We start from the raw sequence: 12,132 nt of genomic DNA on the forward strand, positions 1-12,132 counted from the left end.
AGGTACTGTCGTCCGTTTGCTTACGTCGCATCCCAATTTCCGATTTCCCCCACCTGCTTCTGTTCGCTCCTCTGTAAAGTCTAGTAGCTGGGCTGTCTTAGCTCTTTTCTGAACACATTAATTTCTGTTAGGAATTGGACGTCTACGTAATATTATACAACTATTTAAAATAGCTTAAATAAAAGGGCCTCGTTAAGCAATTAACTGTCACGTGATTTCCCCCCTTGCTACGACCCTGCGACAAAATCACTTGAACGGACAGTGGATAGCATTTCTGAGTAATTTTATTTTTTTGGATCGGGCAGAAGTGAAGATTGAATTTACAGTACGTAAGGTACTTTTTTATAGAGTAGGTATAGAATTATTTCAAAATGTGTTACTCGTAGGAAGGACGAAACTGGTAATTGGAATTAGTCTATAGTGCGATAATATGCACAATAGAACTGAAGCTTGTATCGAAATGAACTGCCACCATTTTCAACAATGTGTTTAAATATCCATATTATGATTATTTTTCAATTTAACTTCATTCTCTATATTGTACGCCAATGTGCTGTAACTGTACACTGCATAATTAATACGTCCGAATGGATAGCTCAATTCGTGAGTAAAAATACTAAGTATTAATACAGTATTTCATTTTTATTAAACAAAAACCTAATAAAAATTATCAAACTCAAAATTGCAATATTTCCTAGTTTACATAAATTGATGAACTACATTTCTTCCCTCCTATACGTAGTAAAGTGATTTGTATTTTACGCCAGTATCATCGAATTCCAGTCTTGGAAGGGGGAGCAAGCGGTGTTTCCGGTTCTAGACCTTTAATCCAAAGATATAGCCAGGTTAATATTAAAAATGTTAGTAAAAATAAAATGATGTCCCTGTATACAAATTACGAAATAGATTTTAAATATGAAGGAAAACTAAATGTACAATAATTATGTACAACAATGAAATAACAACATTTTTAATTATCATCGGTTCGTCCCTGGAGGTTTTTGCTTAATACTGAAAATGTTGCCTTCAGTGACTGGGGCGGTTTTGAAACTAGACGCACAGATGACACAATTTCAAATTTTTTTAATGATTTTTGAGTATAAAATTAAGTACATAATTATAATAAATTTGTCTAATTTTAAGAACATTCAAAACAGAAAAATTGTTTTGATGGCTAATGCAGAGGTACAGTATATTAAAACATATTTTAATTTAATTATTATTTCCTGAACAAATATTATTGGAGTGAGAGTAAAATTTTATTACAAGTACTTCCACATTCTAATAATCCGTCTGGAGAGTAGATTAAAATGAAATAAAATAAATTTTACGTAAAATATAAACTGTAAATATGATCCAATTTTATTGTAACAAAAAATTAATTAATTCATGTCTAGCTTATTGCTCTAGTAGTCTAGTGTATAATATTACGTTTATTCCATCGTAAATTTTCATCGATATGTAATGCCTAAATACGATAGGCCTACTTAAGTTCTGAAAATTCAGCTAAAATAAGGTAAAAAGTATAATTTAATAAAAAGATATCAACCACAATACGTAACATACTTACTTACTTACAAATGGCTTTTAAGGAACCCGCAGGTTCATTGCCGCCCTCACATAAGCTCGCCATCAGTCCCTATCCTATACAAGATTAATCCACTCTTTATCATCATAACCCACCTTCCTCAAATACATTTTAATATTATTCTCCCATCTAAGTCTCGGCCTCCCCAAAGGTCTTTTTCCCGCCGCATCCCAACTAACACTCTATATGCTTTTCTGGATTCGCCCATATGTGCTACATGCCCTGCCCACTTCAAACGTCTGGATTTAATGTTCCTAATTATGTCACGTGAAGAATACAATGCGTGCAGTTCTGTGTTGTGTAACTTTCTCCATTCTCCTGTAACTTCATCCCCCTTAGCCCCAAATATTTTCCTAAGAACCTTATTCTCAAACACCCTTAATCTCTGTTCCTCTCTCAAAGTGAGAGTTCAAGTTTCACAACCATAAAGAACAATCGGTAATATAACTGTTTTATAAATTCTAACTTTAAGATTTTTTGACAGCAGGCAAAATGACAAAAGCTTCTCAACCGAATAATAACAGGCATTTCCCATATTTATTCTGCGTTTAATTTCCTCCCGAGTGTCGTTTATATTTGTTACTGTTACTCCAAGATATCTGAATTATTCCACCTCTTTGAAGGATAAATCTCCAATAATATTAATGTATTTCCATTTCGTACAATATTCTGGTCACGAGAGGTAACATACACAGTAGTAAATTACCTTTTTAAGAGTCTTTGCTTCAACATTTTTTGATCAGTTAACTTTTTACTAGATAGATTCAAGACAAGAATCAAGGAACTTGGGTTCAGCATGATGCAGGGTTTCCACTAAGGCAACAGAAAGCATGTTATTAACAACAGACCAACATCCATGCTCTAGGAGGATTCGAACGCGATGCAGTTTTCCCGTGGTGTTAATGCGGCTCTCTGTCTTTTTCGGATGTCACTATTGCCCATATTAAGTACCAATGGCGAAAATACACTCATATATTACGCTCTCTTCTTTGTCACGTAATTGTAGACAGTTTTCAATTTCCGTTACATACTAATTCATTTCTAATTATGTTTCCTTTGAGAATATATTATGGAACGGTGGAGAAATCCCGCGGCATCTTTGTAAAGCCAAGAGAATATAATTTTATCTTAAATACATAAACTGTAATTGCAAAATTTCATTTCCAGCAGCTGTCTTGTTTGTCAAGGATTACTAATTTTGCCGAAATCAATATTTGTGCACGGCGGCTTCCCCATGGGACCAGCGCAGAAGGAGTTTGCGTGGAGTGATTATTGGAGAAAACTACCAGCCAATGTAGTAATTTGGCCTCCAATATAAATGTTTGAAATGGGAGAGAATTCGAGCACAAAGTAAAATTTCAGTAACAAATGTTTGTGAATTCTGAAGCGGATATTTGTGTTAACTCCTCTGTAAATACTCCTACAATGAAGAATTCCTAACCATTTTCGTCGCAGTTCACTACGCTACACACATTAAATAATTTAACTGTGTTTACCGTGTGGTCGAGTGGTTACCATCTTTTCCACTAGATCCAAAATTGAATTCAAACAGGACTGAAGGCGTGGGGTTATTAAGGATGATGAAAATACTTAAAATAGCTTAGAAATGGAAGTACGAGTAATATAGAACTTCATTTTTTTTTTCGAATGCTTAAAAGAATCATCTTTCTGAATTACGGGCTCCAGAATAAATTTAACGGTTCAATCTTGTTGACCTTACAATTACAAGGAAAGAGATTGTACTACCCAAAAATCTGCTGCAATTTCTCGTTACTTGGAAGATAAGACTATGACTCGTTTCTGGACAAATATTGTGATATTAATATTGAGAATAAAACTTATGTGGTGAATCTTCATTCTGGGTATTTGATTTTTTGCCTTTTCCACTCCATCATCGCCCAATTATTATCATGTTATCATATTACAATTTCCAAATAACACAGTTTTTTCAACAGAATTCCTAAATTAAGAATTTTCACTGCAATACGTAAGAATTTACAAATATATAATTATTTTTTTGCTTATTTAACGAGGCTGAGTGAAATACTAAGTGAATACTGGGTGGAAGTGAAATAATCCTGCAGCTTCAAAGGGACGACAGGGTAAACTTAAATGAATAGAAGACCTATATTAGGTTTTGTGATTAAATGAACGGTTAATTATAAAATTAAGTTGAAAATTTTAGCAGTGTGGCAACATCGCCGCTAACACAGTAACATTTCTTCTCGTAAGAAGTCAACGAACTAAGGTCTGTCTCCCCAGGTCGGAACTGTCAAAGTAAACCATAGATGGCATTTGCCATAGTCGTGGTTCGACATTTCTGCAGTTGCTTGATGGTCGACAGCTCTGCTGAGAGTTCGATTGCTCGAAAGTTAGTTGCTAGTCTCTTGTTATAGTAAATATACTAAAAGCATTGGCTGCAGTCTGTTTCAGAAAATCTAAAGTTTTTTTTTCCTTGAGTTTACTTTTTGTAAAAGGTATTATTGCAGTATTATAGTACAGTTTTCTAGTGGAACCAAGAAGTACAACATTGAAAATTGAATATCGAAAGTTTTTTTTTTCCATTACAATTACATTCTGTACAAAACTTATGACCGAAGTAGATATTTTCTTGTACAATATTTGAAGCGTGAGATAATGTAATTTCAGTGAATGTTTATAAACCTGTTTTCCATACTTAAAAGTATTAAAAATATCAAGAGTTTAGAATGCATTATTCATTATGTGAGGGGGGGGAGGAAATAGTATAGCATGTGATTACCTAATTTTTACCATGTTTAATATTAAAGTTTCGGAGTAAACCGCTTGTATAAATTTATTTCAATACGAAAATATTGTTCACAGAGTTCTGAGTTTTACGTATAGCATCTTAAATTTAACATTAAACGTACGTAGGAACGTTGTAAAATATGTGTTCCCAAGGTTATAGTTCGTAGTATATTATTTTTTACAGGAGATAGCTGGTAGATTGCTACGCGAGCCACATCCCTGTCGTACTATTGACCTTGACAAGACGAGAATCTCTCTCTGACTGCAGTATTACAATCTGTTTCGCATCGTTTAGTGGTTTTGAAATTAGTAGGTTTTAAATTAAATTTACTTGTAAACTGTCCACGCTATGGAAATAGTACGCCAGAGGAATAAATTATTCTTTATTAGATTTTCTATCGATATGGACAAAAATCACGACCCTATTCACAGTAGTTACCTAATAAGTGAATATCAAATATTTGAGAAGAAACATTTTTTCTGAGAAAACTATAATAGTACATTATGCAACGAGCCTATAATGAAGGTAATTAAGAAGTGAGTATGGATGTTTATGAAACGAGCGCAAGCGAGTTTCATAATTTTCATACGAGCTTCTTAATTACCATTATAGGCGAGTTTCATACGACTTTTTATGCTCGACCATATTTATAACTGATATTATTAATTTCAATTGTATCTGACCATCAGCAATGTTCCATATGTTGTGAGATGTGCACAGACGCGAAAGTATTGATTTTTTCCGAGGAACAGATATCCACATTGACCTTGCTAGGCCATAAGAACCTACAGAGATAACATTGAAATTAAATTAGACATTGAAAAACGAGATGACAAATTGAATTTATTTGAATATTATTTACAATTAACGCTAATTATTATAGTAACAGAACATAACCTTCTGCGACAATATTGGATTTCCAGCCTCCGTGACTTTTCGCTAATTCTCTTTCGATTGCATATCCGAGAATAATCGATACTTGCGGTTTTATAACGGTAGAAAGCTGACCTGTCATTGGCTGAACAGTTGTAACCTGAGTCGTCATTGACTGAAAGACCTGACCTTTAATGAGTAGGTGTACTTTAATGACATGCATTAAAGGTCTGCTACCAGGTGTATAATTACTACGTTTCGGCATGGTCGAGCATAAACTTTTTACCAATACGGTATGATATTACACTTTTTTGTTACATAGAGCATGAGCTATTTGCTCTGAAAAGCTGCAGGATTATTTCACTTCCACTCTCTATACCCTTGATGGACTTGGTGATAGTGAGGTGGTATATAGCATGTAGTCGAAGATTCTCCTAGAATTACCTGACATTCACTTTAAAGTTGGGGGAACCTAGGAGGAACCCTACTATTCTAGGTAATTTACGAAAGCGGGAATGGAACTCACGCATGCACGCACGGGCGAAGTGCGTAACATGAATTATAAATACTAAATCACTCATATTTAAATATTTCCTAGGTACACAAATGAAATAGCCTACTCGGTACGAAATTATATTTTGGTAGATTAGAATTCATTCATTCATAGTTTCTGTCCAAAGGGCAGGTTTTTCGCTACAAACCCAACATTCTTTAATCTTTCCTATTTTCCGACTTCATTTTTGTCTCCGGATACGAACCATACATTTTAATGTTGTTTATCATCTGATAGGCCTATCTTCTTCTTCCACGAACTTTTTCCCGCCATTCATTCCTTCCAGTAGGCAGTTTCTTATTACCCAGTGACCCAGCCAGTTTCCTTTTTCTCTTCCTGATCAGTTTGATTTTTCTTTCTTCACCCACTTTTTCCAGCACAGCTTCATTTCTTATTTTGTCTGTCCATTTCATATGCTCCATTCTTCTCCATATTCACATTTCATATCGATGGTGTTTAGGTGAAAGGGCTTAATCCTTATTTTTAAATGTGACTTTTTGTTGTAATTAGTGTATTTATTTAAAATTTAATTACAAAGTGTGAAGACCTGTTTTTTTTACAATTATACTTACATTCCTTCACACAAAATAGCTACTAATAATATGTTAAAACTTAATTATACCTGTTTATGAAATAATATTTCTTTTGTGCTATAAGCTCTTTTACCTAAACATATCGATATGCTTCTAGTGATATGGTGCTAAATTAATGATATAACAAATATACTTGTGTTTCATGTTTCATTATGTATACTAGTTAAATGAACCCTAAAATTTGTAGTAGTTCTAAGTAATAATAATAATAATAATAATAATAATAATAATAATAATAATAATAATAGTAATAATGCTATAATTCTTCTTGCTTGTATACGTTAGACAGTGTACGCCTGTTTCCTTCTATCGCCTTATTATTAATTGAAGTAATTACAGTAAACTAAATGTGTAATAATAGTAATATACGTTACAAGAGCGGTATGTTGACGTTTTCATGGTCGAAAGACGAATTTATAATTAGTTGCAATGAAATCTCCATCTTGGTTTCTGTTCAATGACGGCAACTTCGGAAAACCAAAATATCTTTCTTCAACATTGTTGCTATAAAATGTTTTTTGTGTTTACTATACTCCAGCAGGCCGTGATATACGTCTGTCTTTTTTTTCCCCCCAGTCTATAAATGCGAACTTAAAACAAACGGTAAGGTTATGTAATGATTTATTTTTCATTTTAATATTTTAACAATATTATTTATATAACATATTGCAGTAATGACATCGGCATCTGGAATCTTGTTGATTTTTTCACGGCTTCCTTAATGTTACTTGTATCAGGAATGCAATAAGTTTCGTGGAGTAGTAGACTTTACTTAATTTTTGCAAATATTTAAAAACAATAATAAACATTACAATTTAGGTGAAATTGCAGTGGTAAGTTTCCAATTTATAATTATTACTATGTTAAACGTCTCTAAAATAATATGTTAAAAGCCTAAAGCAGTAAAATGAATGTCGCGCTTAAGCGGTAAGAAGAGGGAAATTCTTATGTGTGTTACGTTGGGAATACTGTATGTGGTATTTCTCACTTACCGCGTATTGGTTCTGTGCGGAAAACAAGCAAATACGCACGATCTCGCACACATTATATTTGACAAGAAGTTTCATAACAGGTACTCGTAACTAAATAAAATACTCATTTGATATTATCTGTGTCGAAGGGGATTTCTGAAACTAACCACACACTCTGCATGAAGGCATTTCGTATTCATGTAAACATACTGCAGACTTCTCCTCAGAAAAACGCATTCGTACATTAACTAATAACTATTAACTGGTAAATTTAACATTATATCTTTCTTTTTCAGGTTCTGGGTTATATGGCGTAAGCTGCAGCTCGTCCGTTCGACTTGCAAGGGTAAGTCAAATAATATTCTAAATTTTAATAGATTATGCTGATTTTTATATAGGCCTACATATTTATATTCATATTTTGGAATATATAGTGATACTTAACATCTCACAGTTTTGAAATTGTGATATTTTTAATTATATTTCCGTTAACTAACTTGATATTTCTATTCTTGGCACTAAGAATCTATTGGATTTAAAATAAATATATGCAAGCCTGTGGATATCTTAACGAAAAACTTATGCGTAAGCCTACTTATTGAACTTTCGGGTGTCGTTATGAGCTATATGTCGGAAATAGTCGTATAAAAGGTGGAAGGTTCAATGACAGTAACAGCACAAACTAAATTCTTAAGAAAAAAGAACAACATTTCTTTTTTCCATTTTTCGTTGTTTCTTAAGTGGAAAATCGACTTTTTTGTAGAAAAAATGGCAACATCGCAGTAAATCAAATAGAACTTGTAACCCTTCTCCACAGCAGTGAAGGGAATGGATGTAAAGACTCACTGCCTACTGCACGCTCAGCCCTGCGAAACGTTCTACATGCCATACGACGTACACGTCCTGCAGAACTCATCACGTGTCTATATTTCGGTAACATTGTTGCCAAACATCAATTACATAAAGTGAATTATATTAATTAAAGCACAGTTTAAGAGTATTTTACTCTTACACTGTGAATGTGGCAGGAACATTATGCAAAATATTTGTTGGAACTTAAAACTTGCAATGTATGAACGTTTACATAATGTGCATTTGTAAATGTGTTAAAAAGGTAATGGGATAAAAAAATTACCACGTAAAATAATCTAAGCATAAGGGAACAAAATCATAGATAAATTTACAATTCAAGTCAAGATAAGGATTCGTCCCTTAAAAGGATTATCATTGAACATCTTTTACCCTGTATACAAGTTGGATTTATTATTGATGTCATTAATATTCAAAATAACGTAAAATAAAGACTTTGAAGTTAGCCTATATTGTTTACAAAAGAGCAGAATATTTTTACATAAGATATATACTGAGGTTTTCTCACTCCAATTGCAGGTAAAGAAAATGTTTTCATGTTTGAAAACCTTTCAATTTCACTTTTAGGAATGAAGGAGTGTCTAATGTATATCATACAGCCTACAGCTTGCAATTTTCAGTTAATCACCTAGGAAATTTGACCAGATACATCTTTAGGCTTATTGTGGCATAATTACGCTAGTTTATTTTCGCTTCAGTTGTCATTTGTGGTTTTGCAATAGGTCTTGTTATTGAATGAATCCGTGCATCATACATATTTGAAAGTTGGCATAGTGAGTACTTTTACTCGTTCCGATGTTGTCACGTCCCACTCGCAGGACAACGTTGCATCACTGTTTGACAGACAGTGGGATGGATTCACTATAGGCTAAATTTAGCTGATCCTCCACTTGGAGTCCAAATGCATTGACTGCAATGTTTCATTCATAATGTAAACTTGAACTTAATTATAGCTTGTACATGAAGGCTAGGAAAAACTCCATTATAATGTGATCATTCCAATTCGTTCACGTGGATGTAAACGTGATGACTCAGATTAAAAGGTTGGTAACTCCAAGGTTTTAATTTTATATGTGCGCGAAAGTGATTAATTAATCCAGCCAGAACCAACTCGACATTTTCAGACGTAATAGCACTATAAGAGCGACTGAGAACGTAAATACAGACTAAATGATGCTATGCGATAGGGTTGTTAGAGGACGGTGACAGTGGTGGATTGTAGTTTAACTAGTTGATATTAGGACAGTTCTAAAGGTCATTTGAATGATTTTAATACGAGTAGACTATATCACTTCAGGGTAAATGTATGATAAATACCGACAGGTATGACTTTTCTGATATTTCAAAAGTGATTAGTTGCATACCGGTTAGAATGAATTCGAGTAGCCTACGCTACTTAGAGGGATGTATTTGCATTGGCTATTAGAACAAAAACAGGCTACAGATATTTTATATGTTGAATATTCTTTGTAATAGAAATGTTTCTTTCAAGTATTAATAGGAAACACCGTTCAGCATTAGATGTTAACCTATAACTACCGTTTAATAGATCCATACTACCGTTTAAATTACTGTTCATTCAGTAGCATATTCAATTCTTTACAAATTTGAAATCTAAGATCGATTGTTGTGTAGATTAAATGGAAATATTTTATTTATTGATTCTTTCATTCATAGTGTTCTGCTCAAGGGCAAGTATTTCACTGCAAACATAGTATTCTCCAATATTCCCTATTTTTCGCCTTCCCCTTATTTTCCTCATGTTGCCTATCATCTGATCTATTATTCTGACCCAAACTTTTCTTCTGTAGCAGCATCTTCTCAGCCAGTGATCCAGCCAATTCCTTTTTCTCTTCCTGATCAGTTTCATCATTATTCTTTCTTCTCTGTAGCACATCTTCGTTCCTTAGTCTGTCTAATATATATGATTAAATACTGATATTTATCATTAATTGGAGGAAACAAACATAATGTGAACAATTAATTACCACAACTGTAAAAGTGTGTCTTGTAAGATGTATAATTTTAGACAAAACTGAAAAATGACCGGCTTTCATACGCTAAGTTCCCTTCGGAAAAATTATGTTGATTTCCATGAAAGCGTTGGCTTACACGTGAATGAATTTCTTACGCACGACTCCGCTATGTTCTTCCTTTGCTTTGTTTGCTCCTTTCTTTTTCTGTCTCCTTATAGATAAAGTATTATAACTAATCTATAATAAAGATATGTTCAAGGGGTAAAATAGGTGCAAAATAAACATCCTTTCTCTACGGTAATCGTGTGAACCAGGAGCTGCTCGAAGTGCACTAAGACAAATTCACGCTACAAGAGATCTGTATTTTTTTTTTTGTATAAGGCTGTACATATTATACAGTGCGTTCCTAGCTCGGCCGGACAGTTCCGCTGCGGCCTTGGATTGGGTGAAGATTGACGCGCCAGCCGCCAGAATTACACGTAAACGACCGGCAAGTCATGGATACGGAACACTAATTACTCTACTAACATTAGGCTTACCTGCATCACAACAGATGTTGAAAGTGATGACCTTCAACTCGAACACATTCCCTAAACTCTGAAAACAATTCTGGTTCACTCGCAAAAGTTCATATTGACTGATTGCCACAATCCTCGACTAATTATTCTGTCACCAAACACACTTCGCAATTCATGCATAGAATTCGCAGCGGTGTGCGCTGTAGCTGAATCCTGTTGAAACCAGCCACTCAATCGTTCATTTCTTGTTAGTTGCGGGGAAAAAATTATTTAAAATTGAAGTTACATAAACGTGTGAATCAATGTTGTGTCGAAAAATATGGGACCGATAATTCTACTCGCACTCACTGCACACCAAACCCCAAACTTAGCTGCCCTATACTGGATTCTTTCTCAGGAATTTATCTGAATTAATCTATAGGGATCCCAACATGTAGTTCCGTATTCCATAAACGGTTGCACTACCGTTAGATATGCTGTTTCCCTCGATTTGGGGCTAGCCTTTTTCAAGATTCGCATAATAAAGTGAAGTGCCCTCCATGCTTTACCCGTAACATTGTCAACATTTTCTCCCCAAGAAAGTTTGGAGTTTAAATACACTCCTAGGTATTTACAACATTGTTCTTGCGGTATTACGACAACTGAATTTGTAATTTAGACTAGTTTCCTCTAGGGTTTTACAAAATGTTATAGATTTACTTTTAGAACCATTTATTTTCATCCGATAATCATGATAATCGTTAATTTTTATTTGTACTTTGTGGAATAAAATAAGTGATTCTCCGGTAATCTATCGCATAGAGTCTACTCACTGTTGCGCAGGAATATACCGTCTTCAACTCTATTAGCGACATTTTATACTAGACAGTGCACTGTGTTAGAATGCTCATTTTATGTGCCGCTTAAGGATCTATTCGATACTCAAAGTGGATACCAGAGTTTAATACTAAGAGTTCCGAGAGATTCTTTCCTGCAAGGGGTAATAAACTGGTTAATCGTGGCGGAAGGGTCAATACAAGGCCGGGGTGATGGTCTCCAGATGCAGTAGAAGGGTGACTTGCCCTCGGAACACAAGGAAAATTGCTGGAGGACCATTAAAACCAGACCTAAGTGATAGAGGGGAAGGAAAGAAACATTCGCTCTACCGCCTTCACTCAAGTTGTTATTTCTGCTGCAACCTCCCCTATCGCCATCAGTAACAATATCTCTTCGAAAACAATGACTTTTCCCTTATTTTCCACGTCACTCCAATTCTTTCTGCAGCGTAATTAATTCTTATTGATCTGCTTCTTATCAAATGTTCTGCATCTGTTGCTTATACTGGTTTGTTTTATAGGGAATTAGATTTTTTAACGTCCCAGATATCTCGGTAATATTAATTTCAATTATTTATTTAGACTACAGTATTTCTGTGGGTTCC

At 34.2% G+C, this 12,132-nt stretch overlaps 1 protein-coding gene across 1 annotated transcript in view; it reads left to right on the forward strand.

Moving 5' to 3' along the window:
• Nucleotides 1-12,132, forward strand: part of LOC138693303 (lachesin-like) — a 1,195,137-nt gene that overhangs the window by 351,399 nt on the left and 831,606 nt on the right. The window contains exon 2 of the mRNA XM_069817176.1: nucleotides 7,645-7,694. The gene's annotated coding sequence lies outside the window, so the exon portion shown is untranslated. The remainder of the gene's footprint in view (nucleotides 1-7,644; nucleotides 7,695-12,132) is intronic.

Source organism: Periplaneta americana, chromosome 17 (genome assembly GCF_040183065.1).
Source record: "Periplaneta americana isolate PAMFEO1 chromosome 17, P.americana_PAMFEO1_priV1, whole genome shotgun sequence".
Classification (NCBI taxonomy): Eukaryota; Metazoa; Arthropoda; class Insecta; order Blattodea; family Blattidae; genus Periplaneta; species Periplaneta americana.